Below are 15702 nucleotides of genomic sequence, written 5' to 3' on the forward strand. Positions count from 1 at the left end.
TTATAGAGTAAAAGCATAACAGAAGTAATATCACTTCTTATTTCAACATCTTAGGCAAAGCGATTTATTTGTTCTGGATCACAAAGCATTACACGAGACACTAAATCCAATTTTTATGACAGAAATCGTTGAGGGAAAATCGCATCCATTTCTCACTTATGAGGAGTACTATACCAATTAGGTATATAAGTGCTGATATAATTTGTAGACTGGACGAAGGAAATAGTACGAAGTAGCGAACATGGATTGGGAAGCAAGAACTTTACTGTATAATGTATTGTCTTTACATACGGATGGCAATTGTCTTAATGTGAATATTGAAATGTGTTAGTATGATTGATGTCGAGTTTAGTTTAGTTTTTAATTTTCAATATCAATATATAGATCTATAAAATTTAGAAAACTATTCTGTTTTGAATTCTACCTCATATAGACGTCTATTTATATTTTCTCTCGGAGCAAAATAGCAACCTCTAATTTTACGGAAATATAATTGAACTAGAAGTGAAAAACCTGAAATAAGAATAACCCACACTTTTTTGAACTTCTTGTCATCTTACTCATGAATTAAAAAATAAAAAGATAAAATCGGTACCTGATGCACGGTACAGGACTAATTCCGCTTTAAAATTTTATCATAGAACCCTATTATATTACAAGTGCTTTCACTAAGAAAACTATGAACTTCGACTTTGGAGTGCCTGTAGCTGGATCTACAAAAGTGTTTCTTAAGTCGTGGGAGATATTGAAACAAAGACACGGAATGTTGCATAGAAATTGCGGACGAAGCCGCGGGTATGTGCTAGTTGTTACCATAAATTTTAATCCTTTAAATCCAAAATCAAGAGAGAAGTCTTCCGGGAACCAAAAGGAACATAAGCCACAATCTTAACGTCTCTAGGACCTTTCTACAAAGAGCTATCACACTACGGACGAACACATATACAGACTGACTAAGTCACGATTTTAAAAAGGCTCTCTTTGGTCCTTAATAAAGGATATAGGGCATCTTTTAATATTAAAAGCAGAGTCACCAGTATAACAAGGAATATTTTTGTAAGACGCCAGAACAGAAGGATGGCTTACATTGATGTATTCCGGAGAGGCAAGTCGCTAACCTGGCCACACGGCATGCTCTGTAATATTCATGACTATCGACCGATCCTCCTTTTTAACGAAGTAAACCGTCCAGGGTGGCCTCTTTGCTCTCCTTCCGAATTGTTTTCATTATTTACATCTTAAAAACAAAGCACTTACTTCGGCACAATTGATTATTTCCATGTTTAAATCATTTTCAGTGGCTCATTACTAGCATTTTTAATGGATACATCTGCAGGATTTCTGCACAAAATCTGTATAAAACAGCTTATGAATTTGAATCACGGAATTAGTTGCCAATATAATGCATTAAACATGAACCCATGTAAACCACCGCTACCTAAAGTGCACCCTCTGAGGTGCCATCGAGTAGCAACCAAATTTTGAAAATCAAATATACTAAACTCTCCTTAGGTTCAAGAAGTCAACGCTTGAGGAAATGAAGCCTACTATAAATAAATTGAGGAAATATGTTAAACAAACCACATTGCAAAGCTTAAAGCTTATGTTAAAATACACATTTCTTTCCAATTCCAAATTTTTAATTCAATAATGTTAGTAAGTATGATTTCTTGTTTTTGGATATGTGCCATTGCACCCAACATATGACAAGTTAGCATTTAACACAGATTATAAATATATTAGTGTTTTAAAAAAACCAAAAACACGAGGGAAATGTTTCACAAATCAATTAATACCTATTATTTTCAACAGAAATTCTATCTGCGTTATCTTGATGTATCAGACATGTACTTTCGAACTTTTTTAATATCTAGCATTGATGGGATTTTGCCGTTGAAAGCCCGTTCTGAAGGGAAAGTTATATTAATAAATGTTAGGTTTCTTGTGGCAAAATGTATTGCTATATAATCCACTGATGGATGAATTTTCCTTTACAATACCATTGTTCATTTCTAAATAGTACAACTCATATATATTGGGGATATGTCTATCTTTTTTATCTTTCATGGACATTGAGTCAGGATCATGTTTCTGTCTTTCAGTACTATGGTTTCACTTTTTCCTTTTAAACTATCTTGAATAAGAGTTTCATACCCTTCTGGTGAATATACCATATATTTGATTTTTTGGCTGTCTTAATGATCCCAAAGCCTCTGTAACACGGCAGAAAGCTGTGTCCTCGTACAGGAAAATACTGTTTTAGAGGTATTTTTCCGTCATGAGATATTGCCATCAAGGCTTTCAACACTGTATGATTCCCATTTTTCCCTGTACAACCGTCGGAGAAGACATAGATTTATTTTGTCGTTTATGGAACATGGTCTTATAGAAAGTCGAAAACAAAAGATGAAACTTCATTCCCTTCATTTAAAACTTCATTTTTTTAATTGAAACGTTTTAAAAATTTAAATAGTTTATACAAGTAACGTTGTTTTGGGAATTGAACGGTTTAAATCATTTTTTGGACGGGTTGTTCTCAAACAAATATCAACAAGTTGTTCAATGAAGTAACAATAAAAAATTGTTAAATCTGTTTTTTTTTAGATTTTTAAAACTCTGTACATTTATACAGCAAGATAAATTTAAAACATTTTTAAAAATTGATCTGTGCTAAGAGAACTTTAAAATGAGATATATCACACGTCCCACCTTTACATTTAAACATTTCCCAAATACAACCCCCCATCTCCTCAAAATACCCCTTACAGATGTTTTTGGGGATGCCAAATAATGTTAATACAAAATAGGGGGGAGGTTCAGTTGAAATATCTTTTCTATCTTCACCTGTTATATTGCTGCAATAAGTAGCCCAGGTGGTTTGGTTCACTGTGTATAATAGACAAATATATCTACGTATATTAGACATACAGTTTAATAGCAACCACGTGCTAATAATGCACTAAAGATTTAATTAGTAGCATTACTAAACGTTGAAGATATCTATATCCAGCACCATATTACTATATTTATAGTAATATTTGTGAAATTAGTGCAAATATTTGTGGAATCAGTTTAATACAATAGCTTATCAGTATTTGATTCGGTTTACATTTCTGATTTATATCTTTAAATTCAAACCACTGGGTAGTGATATCTGTTAAAACTAATCCACTAATACTTTATGATGTACGGAATTAAACGTTTTTGGTGATATATATTTTATTTAAACACATAAAATACTAAATTAAAAGAATAGCTAAATACAAGTTTTCTAAAAGTTTTTCTAAAACATTTCTCAATAATCTCTCTACATTTTTTCGTCCGTACTAAAAGTATGCATTATATATGTATATTTAAATTCTTGGCAGTAATTACATATTTTCCATGAAAATGTCTTGCAGAAGTTAAATATAAACTTGTTCTTAACCCTGATTGTGTTATTGATAAATTTGTCATAAATTGTCATAACATAAAAATAATCAGTTATATAAGTATTTTTATTTGCATTCAAAAATACTTTTATGCTTGATTATTCCTGACCTATAAGGAATGCTTTAATACAAATTATGAAATTTTGTGAATGTCCTTCCTTCCTTACAATAACTCTTGATATAATGTCCTATAAAAATGATATAAAGGTCCTAGAGATTTAAAACTTGGTGCGTTTCTTTCTTTCTTTCTTTGTCCACGAAAGAACTTTTATGGACGAAATGTCAAAGATCAGTTCGTCCATATGTATGTCATCTAATCAGTACACCTGTATGATAACTCTTCATAGAAAAGTCCTAAAGACTATACAAAATCTGTACAAAGTATCTTTTTGGGCCTTTGATGCAGATCTATTTACTTGGAGTAAAGTAACTGCATTTGTTTTTCTGTGGTTTAAAAATGAGTAACAGACAATTTCTCTAAATACACACTACAAAGTAGTTGATCGATTTATATGAGCAAGAGAACCACAGTGGCATTATCCGTTTCCATTTGCTCTCATGAATTATTGGACCATATTCGAGGTGAAGCCATCAATAATGACCGTCAACAGGGTGTACAGTTCCCTGGTGACGTCTTTAATATGTAACAGTCGTCAATTTCTACCATTATCAACATTATCCGAGGTAGTTAGTGGGGTATTTATTATACTTTTAAATGTTCTACAAAAGTTCAGCTTGATTTTATAGTACCTGTACTCAAGGTCTGTTTATAGTAAGTGTAGCTTGATAAACTTTGTAGTGGTGTAAAAACGAAATGATCGCCGTATTTACTGCATACAACTCCGCATATGTTTTGAATATCTGGTTAAAAGGATGGGTAATCACAATCTTCTCACAATTATCTAGGATGGGATATATTTTCCATTTTAAGAAAAATATTTGAAATGATTAAGATATACTATGAATATGAATACAAAACCTGTTCAAATATTGGGCAGAGGATAAAGTTGATTGCATAAACTAATAAAACTAAGATAACATCCCAAATACATAAAAATCTGAAATTGGTTTTCAATTAATCCCCGAGGAATTATGGGTGCTTATAGTAGGAAACCCTAATATAATCGGTTGTTTATAGTTGCATAAATAGTTGTATAATAAGGCCCAAATCAATACGGCTGAAGATAAACATGTGAACTTTTTACAGCGTATACGTGAGTTTCAGTAAGTAGTTTACAATAGGGCCTGATTATATAATAGAGTTGGGCTTTAAATGTCTGCCAATGCTTAATGGGATGTGACAAAATTTTCTTTAAAAATAAAACAAACTATTCAAACTGACAACCAAAACAGGGCGCAGTTTAACTATATGCAGTAAATATTACATTCCTAGTTTTATTTCTGGTGACGATTTACAAAGTTTTAGGTTATATGTCAATATAACAGTGCAGAGTGTTTGTTGTAGGTGTAGAAGGAAATGGTGGGGGAGTGTTATTTTTCCTCCATACTGATTTATCCCGTGGTTTATCGCTTTAAGCTTGAAAATCCCCTAAAACCCACCTTGTCAAAGTCTTGTTCGACTGATCGACGCGGCCTAACTCTTCTAAGCCCCTTACAGATAACTCCACCCGCTCATTTACTTTGTGTAACTTATCTTACCTCCAATCGGTAAAACAACCTTAGTTACCAGGTGATGAAGTATAGATTAAAATAACACGAATATTTTTTATATTCAACCAAAAATACAAACTGTAAAAAAACTCAATAGCTATTACTATTAATAATTTAATATTTGTTGTTTTTCATATTGTTGTTTTATTGTAAAATATCAATTTTATTTGCAAACAGGCTATGTAGCTGCTAAATGAGTACCGGCTTTCAAAATCTATAGAAATCAGTATTTTACCTATTTTGATTACGTTAACATGATAGTACTAGTTAGTTGAGTAGTTTAATTACTGATATAGATTTACGCATTCTGCGTGATTTACCTAGCCACTATATCATGGTTAGTGACAGTTACAGAATCTCCAAGTTGATTTTATCTGCACTCTAAATTGCTGCAACCCCCTGTTAAAGGACACAAATCTTGTTTTTTAACTGGTATATATTTGGTTAGAAAGAAAAACTAATGCAATTTAGCAGCATTATTGGAATAAGAATCTGTCACATTTATCTCTTTATTACTTCATTCATGGACAAGTCACAGCGTTAAAAGCTGTATCATGTCACGAAGACTGAATGTCAGTCAAATTGTCATGGGGAGAGAAGTGATAAAAAGTGAAGAGGCATTGAGTTGTTTAGTCCTACTCATTGTTGGTGAATAATAAGCATTTTTCTACATTAACGTCAAAAAGACATCATATCACTTACGCATTATTTATTCAGCGAAGCTATTTATTTTATAATGTAAAGTTTTGTTCTCAAATTTGTATTACTGAGGAAGAACAATCTAGACAGTGTTTATGTTTGTGTAACGGACATATTTTGTTTGAAATTTTTATTTCAAACCGAAATTATTATACATACATTTTAGTTTTTATTAGAATTTACAATTATGTTTTATGACTTGTGATAATTTTTCTAAACAGTCTATAAAACATAACCGGTGATACTGCCTTGGAGCGCCTGTAAGAACGACTGGAAAATGTAGTAAAAGTGAATTTAATTTATAAGACATTAATGTAAGTACAAATTTAAAGAGACAAATGGTAAAGCATGTATCCAAATATTGATTCCAAAATTTGTTAAAGGTTTCTTAAATTTTGCAACACTATGCAAACGTTATTTGTAAGTGCCACGGAACGTTTTAGTTTATTTCACATTGTTGAAAATTTGTTTAACTAACTTGAACAAACAATAAATATTTTGTGTCCTGCAATAAAATATCCTTTGTACATGAATCGTTTTATACTGAACGTTTATAGGCCTACACGATTACTATTACAAAGATATAAGCTAAAATCAAAAGTTAGAAACCGCCTTTACAATGAAAGTATTTTAAATAATAATATATTTGTAAATATTAAACTATAGTTATTAAATAATAATTTATTACCATTATCGGTGGTTTTATATTTTTATAAAATCTTTTTGTATACATGCCGATGTTTTCAGGAAATATTTGTATGTTATTAGCACGCTAAAGTAGTTAAAAAATGAAAAATTCATCTACTCTCAGGGTTTGAAAATATTTGTCAATTGTTGTTTTATTGTAAAATATCAATTTTATTTTTAAACAGGCTATGTAGCTGCTAAATGAGTACCGTCTTTCAAAATCTATAGAAATCTGTATTTTACCTATTTTGATTCCGTTAACATGATAGTACTAGATAGTTGAGTAGTACATGGATCGTGTAATGTTTTGGATATTCGTTTTTTATATTATTTCAGCAATGCTCATATATGTAGAATTCTTTTTCAGGGAAGGTGCTTACTTGAATGTATAATTGTGTTATGAAAATTTCAAGATTGACAAAGAATAACCAAGAGAATATTAATGTTCGTACAGTTCTGCCAGTAGGATTTATCAGCCTTTGGTGCAATTCTCCAGATAATAGTATATTATAGTCACACATTTACCCAGATAACAATTTATTATAGTCACATATTTCTCCAGACAATAGACTATTATAGTCACTCACTTTCCCAGACAATAGACTATTATAGTCACACATTTCCCCAGATAACTAATATAGTCACAAATTTCTCCAGATACAGTCTATCACAGCCACATATTCCCCAGATTATTATAGTCTAGGATCGATTATTTCCTAAGGGAATTTTCTCTATTGATTAAGAAATAACCAGGTTGTGTGCTGATACTGTAATTTGGCTCTCGGCCCCTGGATTATCAGTTCACAGTTGGTGATCACCAATCTATCTACCAGTTCTGTCACAAGCGTTACTAACTACAGTGATTGACCTGCCAATCAACAGTCAGGATGTGTGGGAGGAGAGCAGAGGGATGAGAGAGCAGGAATGTCTTGTCAGATAATAACATAAAACGAGTTACACAAATTTTAAACTGAATACCACATAATTAGGGTGTCTATTGGGGATTTTAGGTCGATCTTTCCTTATCGTGCTGAATGAAAACTTTAAAGCATCATCAATTACTTTATTCGTGTAGCCTACTGTTCGAGAATATCTGACAAAAGTAATACACACAAACAGTTTCATAAAGATTGGTTACGAAGTAGCGCATTATTAATTCATAATTTTAGTGAGAAGGGTTAGAAAGTCGAATAAAAAATATAACAAATGAAATATTGTATTATTTCCGAAGAAACATGTATTTATAAAATTTCTAGGTTGAACTAAAAAAAATAAAAAATAAAAAAAATTGACAGAATGTGCACCAACCAAGAAAAGTTGTACTTTTAGTTTTTATACTTGTAGGTACAGACATAAATAATATGGAAACCAGCCATCGTAGGTAAGTAGCCTGTGCGTAGGCTTGAGTACCGCCTACTCCCCTAGTTATGGTTTAAGTAATACCGATATTATTGTAAATAACATTAATATGTTTAATTGCACTACATAAGGAAAGTATGTTTTGTGTTCCATTTAAGGGATAGCGTCAATATTTGGAACCCATCTCTGTTGTATTATATTGAAATAGTGGGTTGTATTCAGTTGACTGTAATTACATTTTGTATTAAGATTTGTCATAAATAAAAGCAGTGTTTATTTGTAATATATTTTACACTAAATGTTTTCGTGGTGTAATACAACTAACTGATAAAGATACACGACACACGGTAGGGCGTTATACAATAACATTATGTAGTTGACAGTTTACATATCTCGTCAACAGTCACGGGTGGTTGCCTAAGGTCAGCTGCTGAATTGAAAAGGTCGCGGAGTCAAGAATGCAATATTTCCTTCCGGCGCTAACTTTAGTTTGCGTGTTGGGTCAGTCGTAAAATATAATTTGGATATATTTCTGGGTACCTTTTAATAACATTTTGGCATTGACGTTTAAGAAGGGATCCAATAAGGCAGTTTGTGAAGCATTAGTAGATCAATATATTTTATAAAAGGAAAACTGTAGTTTTTTGTTGTATAAGTTGTATAAAACGATAAAAATGAGTAACAAAGTACCTGATTAAACGCAATGAATAAGTTATTGCGCAGACAGACGGACGGTGACAGACAGACAGACGGTATTGCCCTTTGACCTTTCGACCCCAGACGTAATACAGTTCTATAAGACCTAAAAAAACAAATGAGCCAAGTTTAACGTCTGTATGACCTTTCTACTAAGAGTTACCGCACTCTCAAGTATTTTAACAAATTTTTCATGCAGTATTCTTTTAAGAACTTACCCAAAATAAAACACAAACCAGGTTACAACTAATATTGTACAAGTGCTTATTTTGTTTATCTCTGTATGAAAATACGTTAACTGTTTATGACTCCATGATTTTCAAATAATTTGAAATAGACACTGCAGTAATCTTCACCATAAAGATGTATGGTCCATTTTCGTTCAGATTCCAAATTATATGTATATTAAGTGGCTGTACAAATGGTACCAGTGGAACGTAAGTAAGTATAGAATCAACAAATTTCACATTTTTAAAACAAAATACTTTTGTTTCGTTATTTTTGACACAATTCTATTAAAGAAATAAAATATTCACGCGTTCAATGATCCTGAATGGAATGGATGAATATTTTCTATATTAATAAGTTAGTAAGTTATCAATAAATTCATGTAGTTAGGAAGACAGCATTTAAAACCGTTCAGAAAGCAACTGAAACTTAGGATACAGTTTGAGGTTCCATTACACGGGACGATAAAGTGTGGTTTAATTTCAGCCGAGAAAATAAAGAGTGAGCTGCGTCTGGGGACCTCTCTTCGAAGAACAACCCAATCTCGGAATTTGGCAAGAGGCCATCATTACAAGAGTTCTTTAACGAAAAAGAAAATTTCTTGCATTTCTTACTATCTCACGAATAACTTTTCGCACTAAACTCGTATTACCGTACATTTAACTTAATTTAGTCTAAATTTGACTAGTTATGATACTAATACCAAGCTTGAAGTATATTCAGTAGCCTAATCCTTAGCTTTAGTGAATTTTTGTATCATTTGTATGTATTATAATGTATGTATGTATAAAGCTCTTGTATATAATCACGATGACGGATAAGTGGTATAACAATACACACCTGTCAGGTTTATGCGTAATCAAGGAGAACTATTATATTTATACTCAATTTATTACAAATTTGTGTTTTAAAAATCACCTTTAAACACAATAATTATATTCTGCCAAAAGCTTCGGCTACTATGGTGTTACTGGAAGATCGACGAAGATTTTTCGGGTTTTTAGCCAAAATCTTTACGAAAGCTATCGACGTGGACATAACTAAAACATCAACATGTATTGCTTTTTATAACAATACAGCAACATGAATATGTATGACCAGCATGTAACCATCATAGCATATAAATAAAACGAGATTCCTTTATTTCCGAGAAACATTTCTGATATAAAACGTAGTGTTCGATCAACGCATGTGACAAACGAAACGCATACTCAACACATGATGTAAGAGTCTGATTATCATAACGTATATAAAATGTAACAGGACGGTATACAAAGACAGTAACTGTGCTGGAATTCTTAGCAAAACTTTAACACATTTATCCACAAAAAAGTGACAAACACTTTAAATCTAAGCGGTATATTAACGAGAATCAGTTATACAGAATTAGTCAATTGATTCCAAAGGCGACTTTCAAAAGCGTGAAAATTATATACGAACGAGTGAGTCCTAGATAGCTCACATTGATTTGTGAATTGAATCTATACCTTATATCCACCTTATATCCAACATCAACTTTTTTGATTCTGAGTAAAAAAATAATGTGAACATTCTAGTACCTCAGAGCTAATTCTGAAACCCTGTTTAGTATAATTTATGCAATGTGTAACTTAGAACATGAGTATATGCACTAATAAATTCCTACATTTCAGAGCTTATAATATAGGTAAATACTTATACAATTTAAGTACATAGGTTTGAATTGGTTTCTCTGTTAGTTAATATTTAATAATGTGGGTTTGTTCTATTACATAAATGTGTGAATGAGGCAAAAGCCTGTCACACTAAGAGACACTTCAGCACTCAAAAACATACAGAAAAGCCTGAGTATTGAGCATACACAAATGGAACTGAGAACGAACGGTCGCGTAGCCCTTTAGCTCGTCAAGTGGGCCAATAAAAGTGGTAGAAATTTATGATTTAACGTGGCCGGGTAGGCGAGTAGATTCCTTCCACAAAAGAGGAATCGTTGCTCCCTGATAAATTGTGCACCGCGAGAGGAAGGGGTGGCTGTGACGCACGTCAGTCCCGGCCAATCCAGGGGTGGTAACGGAGACGCAAGCGCGGCCGGGACCGGGGGGCGGGCGGCGTCGTCGCGGCGTGAGGAACCGCCCCTACAGTCTCCACCAGGCGATCCGGGGGTGTCGGGCAGGACGTCCAGGCCGGGGGAACCCTGTCGGTTGAAGTTTGAGTGAAGTGAAACTCGGCCACCACGGAGCCTCTAGAGCAGGACGAACTGGTTTCCGAGTCTACGGGGATCAGGGGACGTCTCCAGGAGGCACTCGGAGGTCTAGTCTCTTCCACTGGGAGTGTTGTGTCCTCTGCTACGTCATCCCCGCAGAGAGTCGCATCTAACATCCGTGGGTTCCTCTCCGGCAAACTCGGATCGTCCTTTAGCGACACAGGTGAGATAGCTATTGCTATTGTGTTGATATACGTTTCATCTACTTTCAGAGGTTCGGAAGGAATATCCCTTTTTCCACTCCTACCAAATTACATATATAATATTTTTTAAATTATTTAAAACTTTTTCAACATTTCCTGTAGTCTTATTATAGGCATTTTCGTACTAAAAATATCAATAGAAACTTCTCATCTACACTGTTATGTTAATTCTAACGAGGTTTTTGTTAGTAATGCATGAAGTAACAACGTTAGGATACAAACTAAAAATTTTGTATTTATAAATTCTGTAAAAGGATCCAAACTAATTTTTATTTTGCTTGTTACTGCCCATTCTTACTTTAAAATATTCATGGCCGCCATTTTGTTTTCTCAAGTGCATTGTTATACTATGCTTAATAGCTTAATCATAAAAAGTGACAAATGATTTTGCTAGTTACGAATACTTAAAACATCTGGAATATTGTATTTTATTTTTTACAAACGCACTAACGAAAGACGCTAAAATCTAGTATACTACGAAAGTGAAGGGTTGGTCATGGCGGGTGTTAAAGGGGGGTTATGGGGGGGGTGTCGGAGGAGGGGAAAGGTTCCTTTGCCCTTCGTTTGACCTACATCACAAAAACATGGTTTTGAATGTAGTACTTCAGATTATATTTTAAATGTTCAAATTAATAAAAAAGTTGTTTTTTTAATAAAGTAAGAATGCTGTCGTGTTACTTATATGTATTCTGAATAAAAATTTCATCTTTTACTGGAATGTGATTTCCAAAATTTTAAAGAAGGATTCAATAGTTGTTATGGTAAATCTTTTTATTGATACTAATGTTTATGATATATAGGCAATTCATTTCTTAAATAAATCACATTGATTACATGAAATATCAAATCACTTTCGCCTAAAGATCTGAATTGTAGGCAACTTCTTCTTTGGTGATAAAACAGTGAGAGGTTACTTATTCGATGGGTTTAAACAATAATGTGCTGTTAGTTAACCGTAAATAAAAGTTTACACCTATTTAGTGTATCTAAAAATTATGATTTACCAAAGCCCTGCCGTTATTTTAATTCTCAGTTCAAATATCTGACCTTAAATATTGAGAAGTGTGTTCTATTTAATAATATTAATATATTATATTAAAACAGCAATAATAATTCAGAACGTTCCGAAAGCTTCGGAATCTACCTTCGTTACTCATCCTTTCTCTCCTAATAAGGTAGTAGTGAAAGAGTCCACCATGGTTAGAAACGAAGACGTAATACATTTAGTCTCAAAATATTGAGGTTTTAGAAATCTATATTTGTGGAATACACATTCCATATTTACGATTACGAAATATAAATTATGAAGGGTTAATTTCCTGGTTTGCAACCAATTATATCGATTACCGACTTGATATGCTGACATTACCAAATACGAATTCCGAAGCTAATATGAACGGGTGATTGATATAGTGAGTTGTAACCTTGACTACCTTAATTGCTAAAATGGACTGTTTTAGCTAGTGTAAGTAATTAATAAATAATATTTATATAAATTACATAATTGCTAACTGAAATAACGATATTCATACAATTACAAATATTTTAACCACAGGTAAATCTACAAAGGTCTTACGGTCTTACGGTCTTACGATAATTTTGTATACGGTCTTAGCTACATAATAAAGTAAAAAATTAACAGTGGCATCCATTTACCAGTCAAAGATAACCTGTAAAAATATATGAGACCGTGCTTGTGAATGCCTATATTGAAGATCTCAATACCCAAACTTCAATGGAATCAGACAGAGGTATTTCACGGGTACGGTCAGCATCTTTCATTGCGGGGTAAGCGACTAGGATGATCATGGCTGACTTTTACTATTGGAATTTTCCCTGCAAGACTTGAGGCACCTTCATCACCCTAGTGATTGCCCCAAAATTGAATTTTACCCCCCGGTGGTCCTCTGGACACCAGTGTGGAACATACTTGGAGGCGGCCCAGACAATCTTATAAACCAGTCAGTGATACTAGAAAAGGACAGTCACCTTTATCATAAAGCCTGTGCAAAGAAGGCTGTGTAATGCCGATTATAAAATATATACAGCTGCAAGATAAAATAAAAGTAAAAAAAACATTATGGCAATCACAGAAGTGATCAAAATTTAAAATTATAATTATGAACTGAATTAATAAAATTAGCTCACTAGAACACCTAAATGACAACTATAAAGGTTAATGAGCTGGTGATGATGTGTGAAGAGCTTAAAACCTACGTGCATATAGCCTCGGAGTTCGGGTTCAAGTTTAAAACAATTAAAGATCTCGAATTCGCAAAAGATGTAAAAACCGCTTAAAAGAGTGTTATGTTGATATTTTATTAAGGATTTATTTAAATATTTTATTCTTTTAAATTAGAAATGCATTTTGAGGTCAAAGGTAATCAAAATTACATCAAATTCGTTAGAAAAAACCTTCTTGAGGCTTTAGAGATATCCTATTGGTTGTGGCGACTTGTTCTTTTTCTAAATTTAATTAAATTTTAAAATTATCGGGGATTTCAATATTAATGTTTTGAATCCCACCGACCCCCCGGTGGCTTCGCGATGTTTTAAATTCTTTTAATCTAAATTGGTCCGTGAATTCACCAATGAGTTCACCAATTCACGATGAGTACTGCTACGGACAATGTGGTCTCTAACTTAAATGACACGACTGTCTCTGTTTTGAATTCGGCAATCTCTGATCATTAAGCTCATAAAGTTCGTGGTTACAAACGGAATTTAGAAATTTAAAATTGATAGTGCAGTTACCTTCAAAACATTTTCCAATTGAATACAGTTTAAAAAATGTATCAGAAGCTTCATAGAAAATAATAAAAGTAATTTAATATTGTAAAGTGGTCATTAATTATTAATGGACAATCTCAAGGTACATGATCTAATAGATGTTCCAAATTAATATCAATGCAAATGGTTAAAAATCAATTTCAAATGACAAATAAATGTAATACATATTCTTCTTCGTGACTACAACAGATTGATCATCTCTTGGAAGAAGTAATGTAGAACCGGTTGCATCCATGGCTTTGACTCCTGTGTGTAAGAAGGTAGACCGAATTTAAGGAACTTGTAATATGAATGGGATAATAGTGTGGCTACTCAAACGTTGTTTCATGCACATACTGAGACCAGTTGCAAAATTGATTAATTTTTATTTGAAACGTAATTTTCTATTTATTATTAAAAATGCCAAGTAATCCCATCTTTAGAAAGGAAAATCCTTGCTTGCCTCACAAGCAACTATTGTTCTACCTCAATCTTTTCCGTGTTTAGTATAATGTTTGAAAAAACTTTCTGTGAAATGAAATATGAAATTCAGAACAATTTTGATTTAGAACATAGATCCATAATTTGCGTCAATTAACATTTTTGAGAATTTTATCGATGGATTGTAGGGGCGAGAACATGTCCGTAGCGTATTCCTCAACCTGTCTGAATCATTTGACTGTGAGCATGTGAAAAAGTGTTGTTTCAGTTAAAGAAATGTGTGTTCGGGATCTCCCACATATATGGCCCACTTGTTGCCTTAAAGTTCGTCATCAGTGCGCGACGTTTTGGCGTTTTTTCATATGCAATTAAAAGGATCCACAGTGTCCATAAGGAGTCGGTTCTTAAGCCGCTTCATTTTCTGATCTATGTCGGTAGATTGCATTCTGTAATCCAGCATGGAAAACTAGTTTAGCATGATGACACGACTCTGTTTTAAAAGCTAGTCAATACTAAAAATCATTTCGTACGTGAGGTTAAATGCAAGCATTCGTTACTTCTCTGAAATTAATTTAACAAATCAGTCTAAATTTACTGTCATTAAGTTTTGCCCTCATCGGCATTATCGTGAAATGCGGCCGGAACGTATGCGAGATGATTTCCTTTTAAAAGATACTAACTCCGCAAATTTTCTGGGGATGGTCTTTGATAGCGAGTTTACCTGGAGCGAGCATGTCGATACTGTTTGTTTTATGAGTCACCCCAGTCAATGTTCTGCTCCCCAGGAGTTTTTAAAATGGGCTATTATGGCGTCCAAATTTCCATTCATATCCATCCATTCATTCAAATTTTATGTATGGAGTGGAATTTTGGTGTTCAGCTTAAAACAAATTGAAGCGAGTCTTCGAACTTCAAAAAATGCTGTTAAAATAATTGGAAAAAACGAATTATAGCAGGGAAGCTTTCGGGTAGTTGGACTTGTTGACTTTGCCTTGCCTCTATATTTTTGAGGTGATCGTGTCTGCAGATTTAGGTGCGCTTTGATTGGTGGCGGTGAAGTTTATCAATATGAAACAAGTGGCAGGGAGAACTCACCAACATAAACTAACATTATCATGACACCTACTGCAACAAGTCTTGATGAGTCGCTGGGATATTTAAAGTGCTAGATCTGAAGTCAATGCAACTGTGTTTGAATGCATGTGTGTACACTTGTAAGTCTGAATGTGTGTGAATGTCTCAACGAAGGACTACCTATTGAATTAAGAATATTGTT

The 15702-nt window shown here is 33.2% G+C and overlaps 1 protein-coding gene across 1 annotated transcript in view; it reads left to right on the top strand.

Moving 5' to 3' along the window:
- Positions 1-11042: 11042 nt before the first annotated feature.
- LOC124359352 (vesicular acetylcholine transporter) overlaps positions 11043-15702 on the top strand; it is a 42692-nt gene continuing 38032 nt past the window's right edge. Inside the window, exon 1 of the mRNA XM_046812028.1 lies at positions 11043-11176. The gene's annotated coding sequence lies outside the window, so the exon portion shown is untranslated. The remainder of the gene's footprint in view (positions 11177-15702) is intronic.

This window comes from Homalodisca vitripennis, chromosome 4 (genome assembly GCF_021130785.1).
Source record: "Homalodisca vitripennis isolate AUS2020 chromosome 4, UT_GWSS_2.1, whole genome shotgun sequence".
In the NCBI taxonomy this organism is placed as follows: Eukaryota; Metazoa; Arthropoda; class Insecta; order Hemiptera; family Cicadellidae; genus Homalodisca; species Homalodisca vitripennis.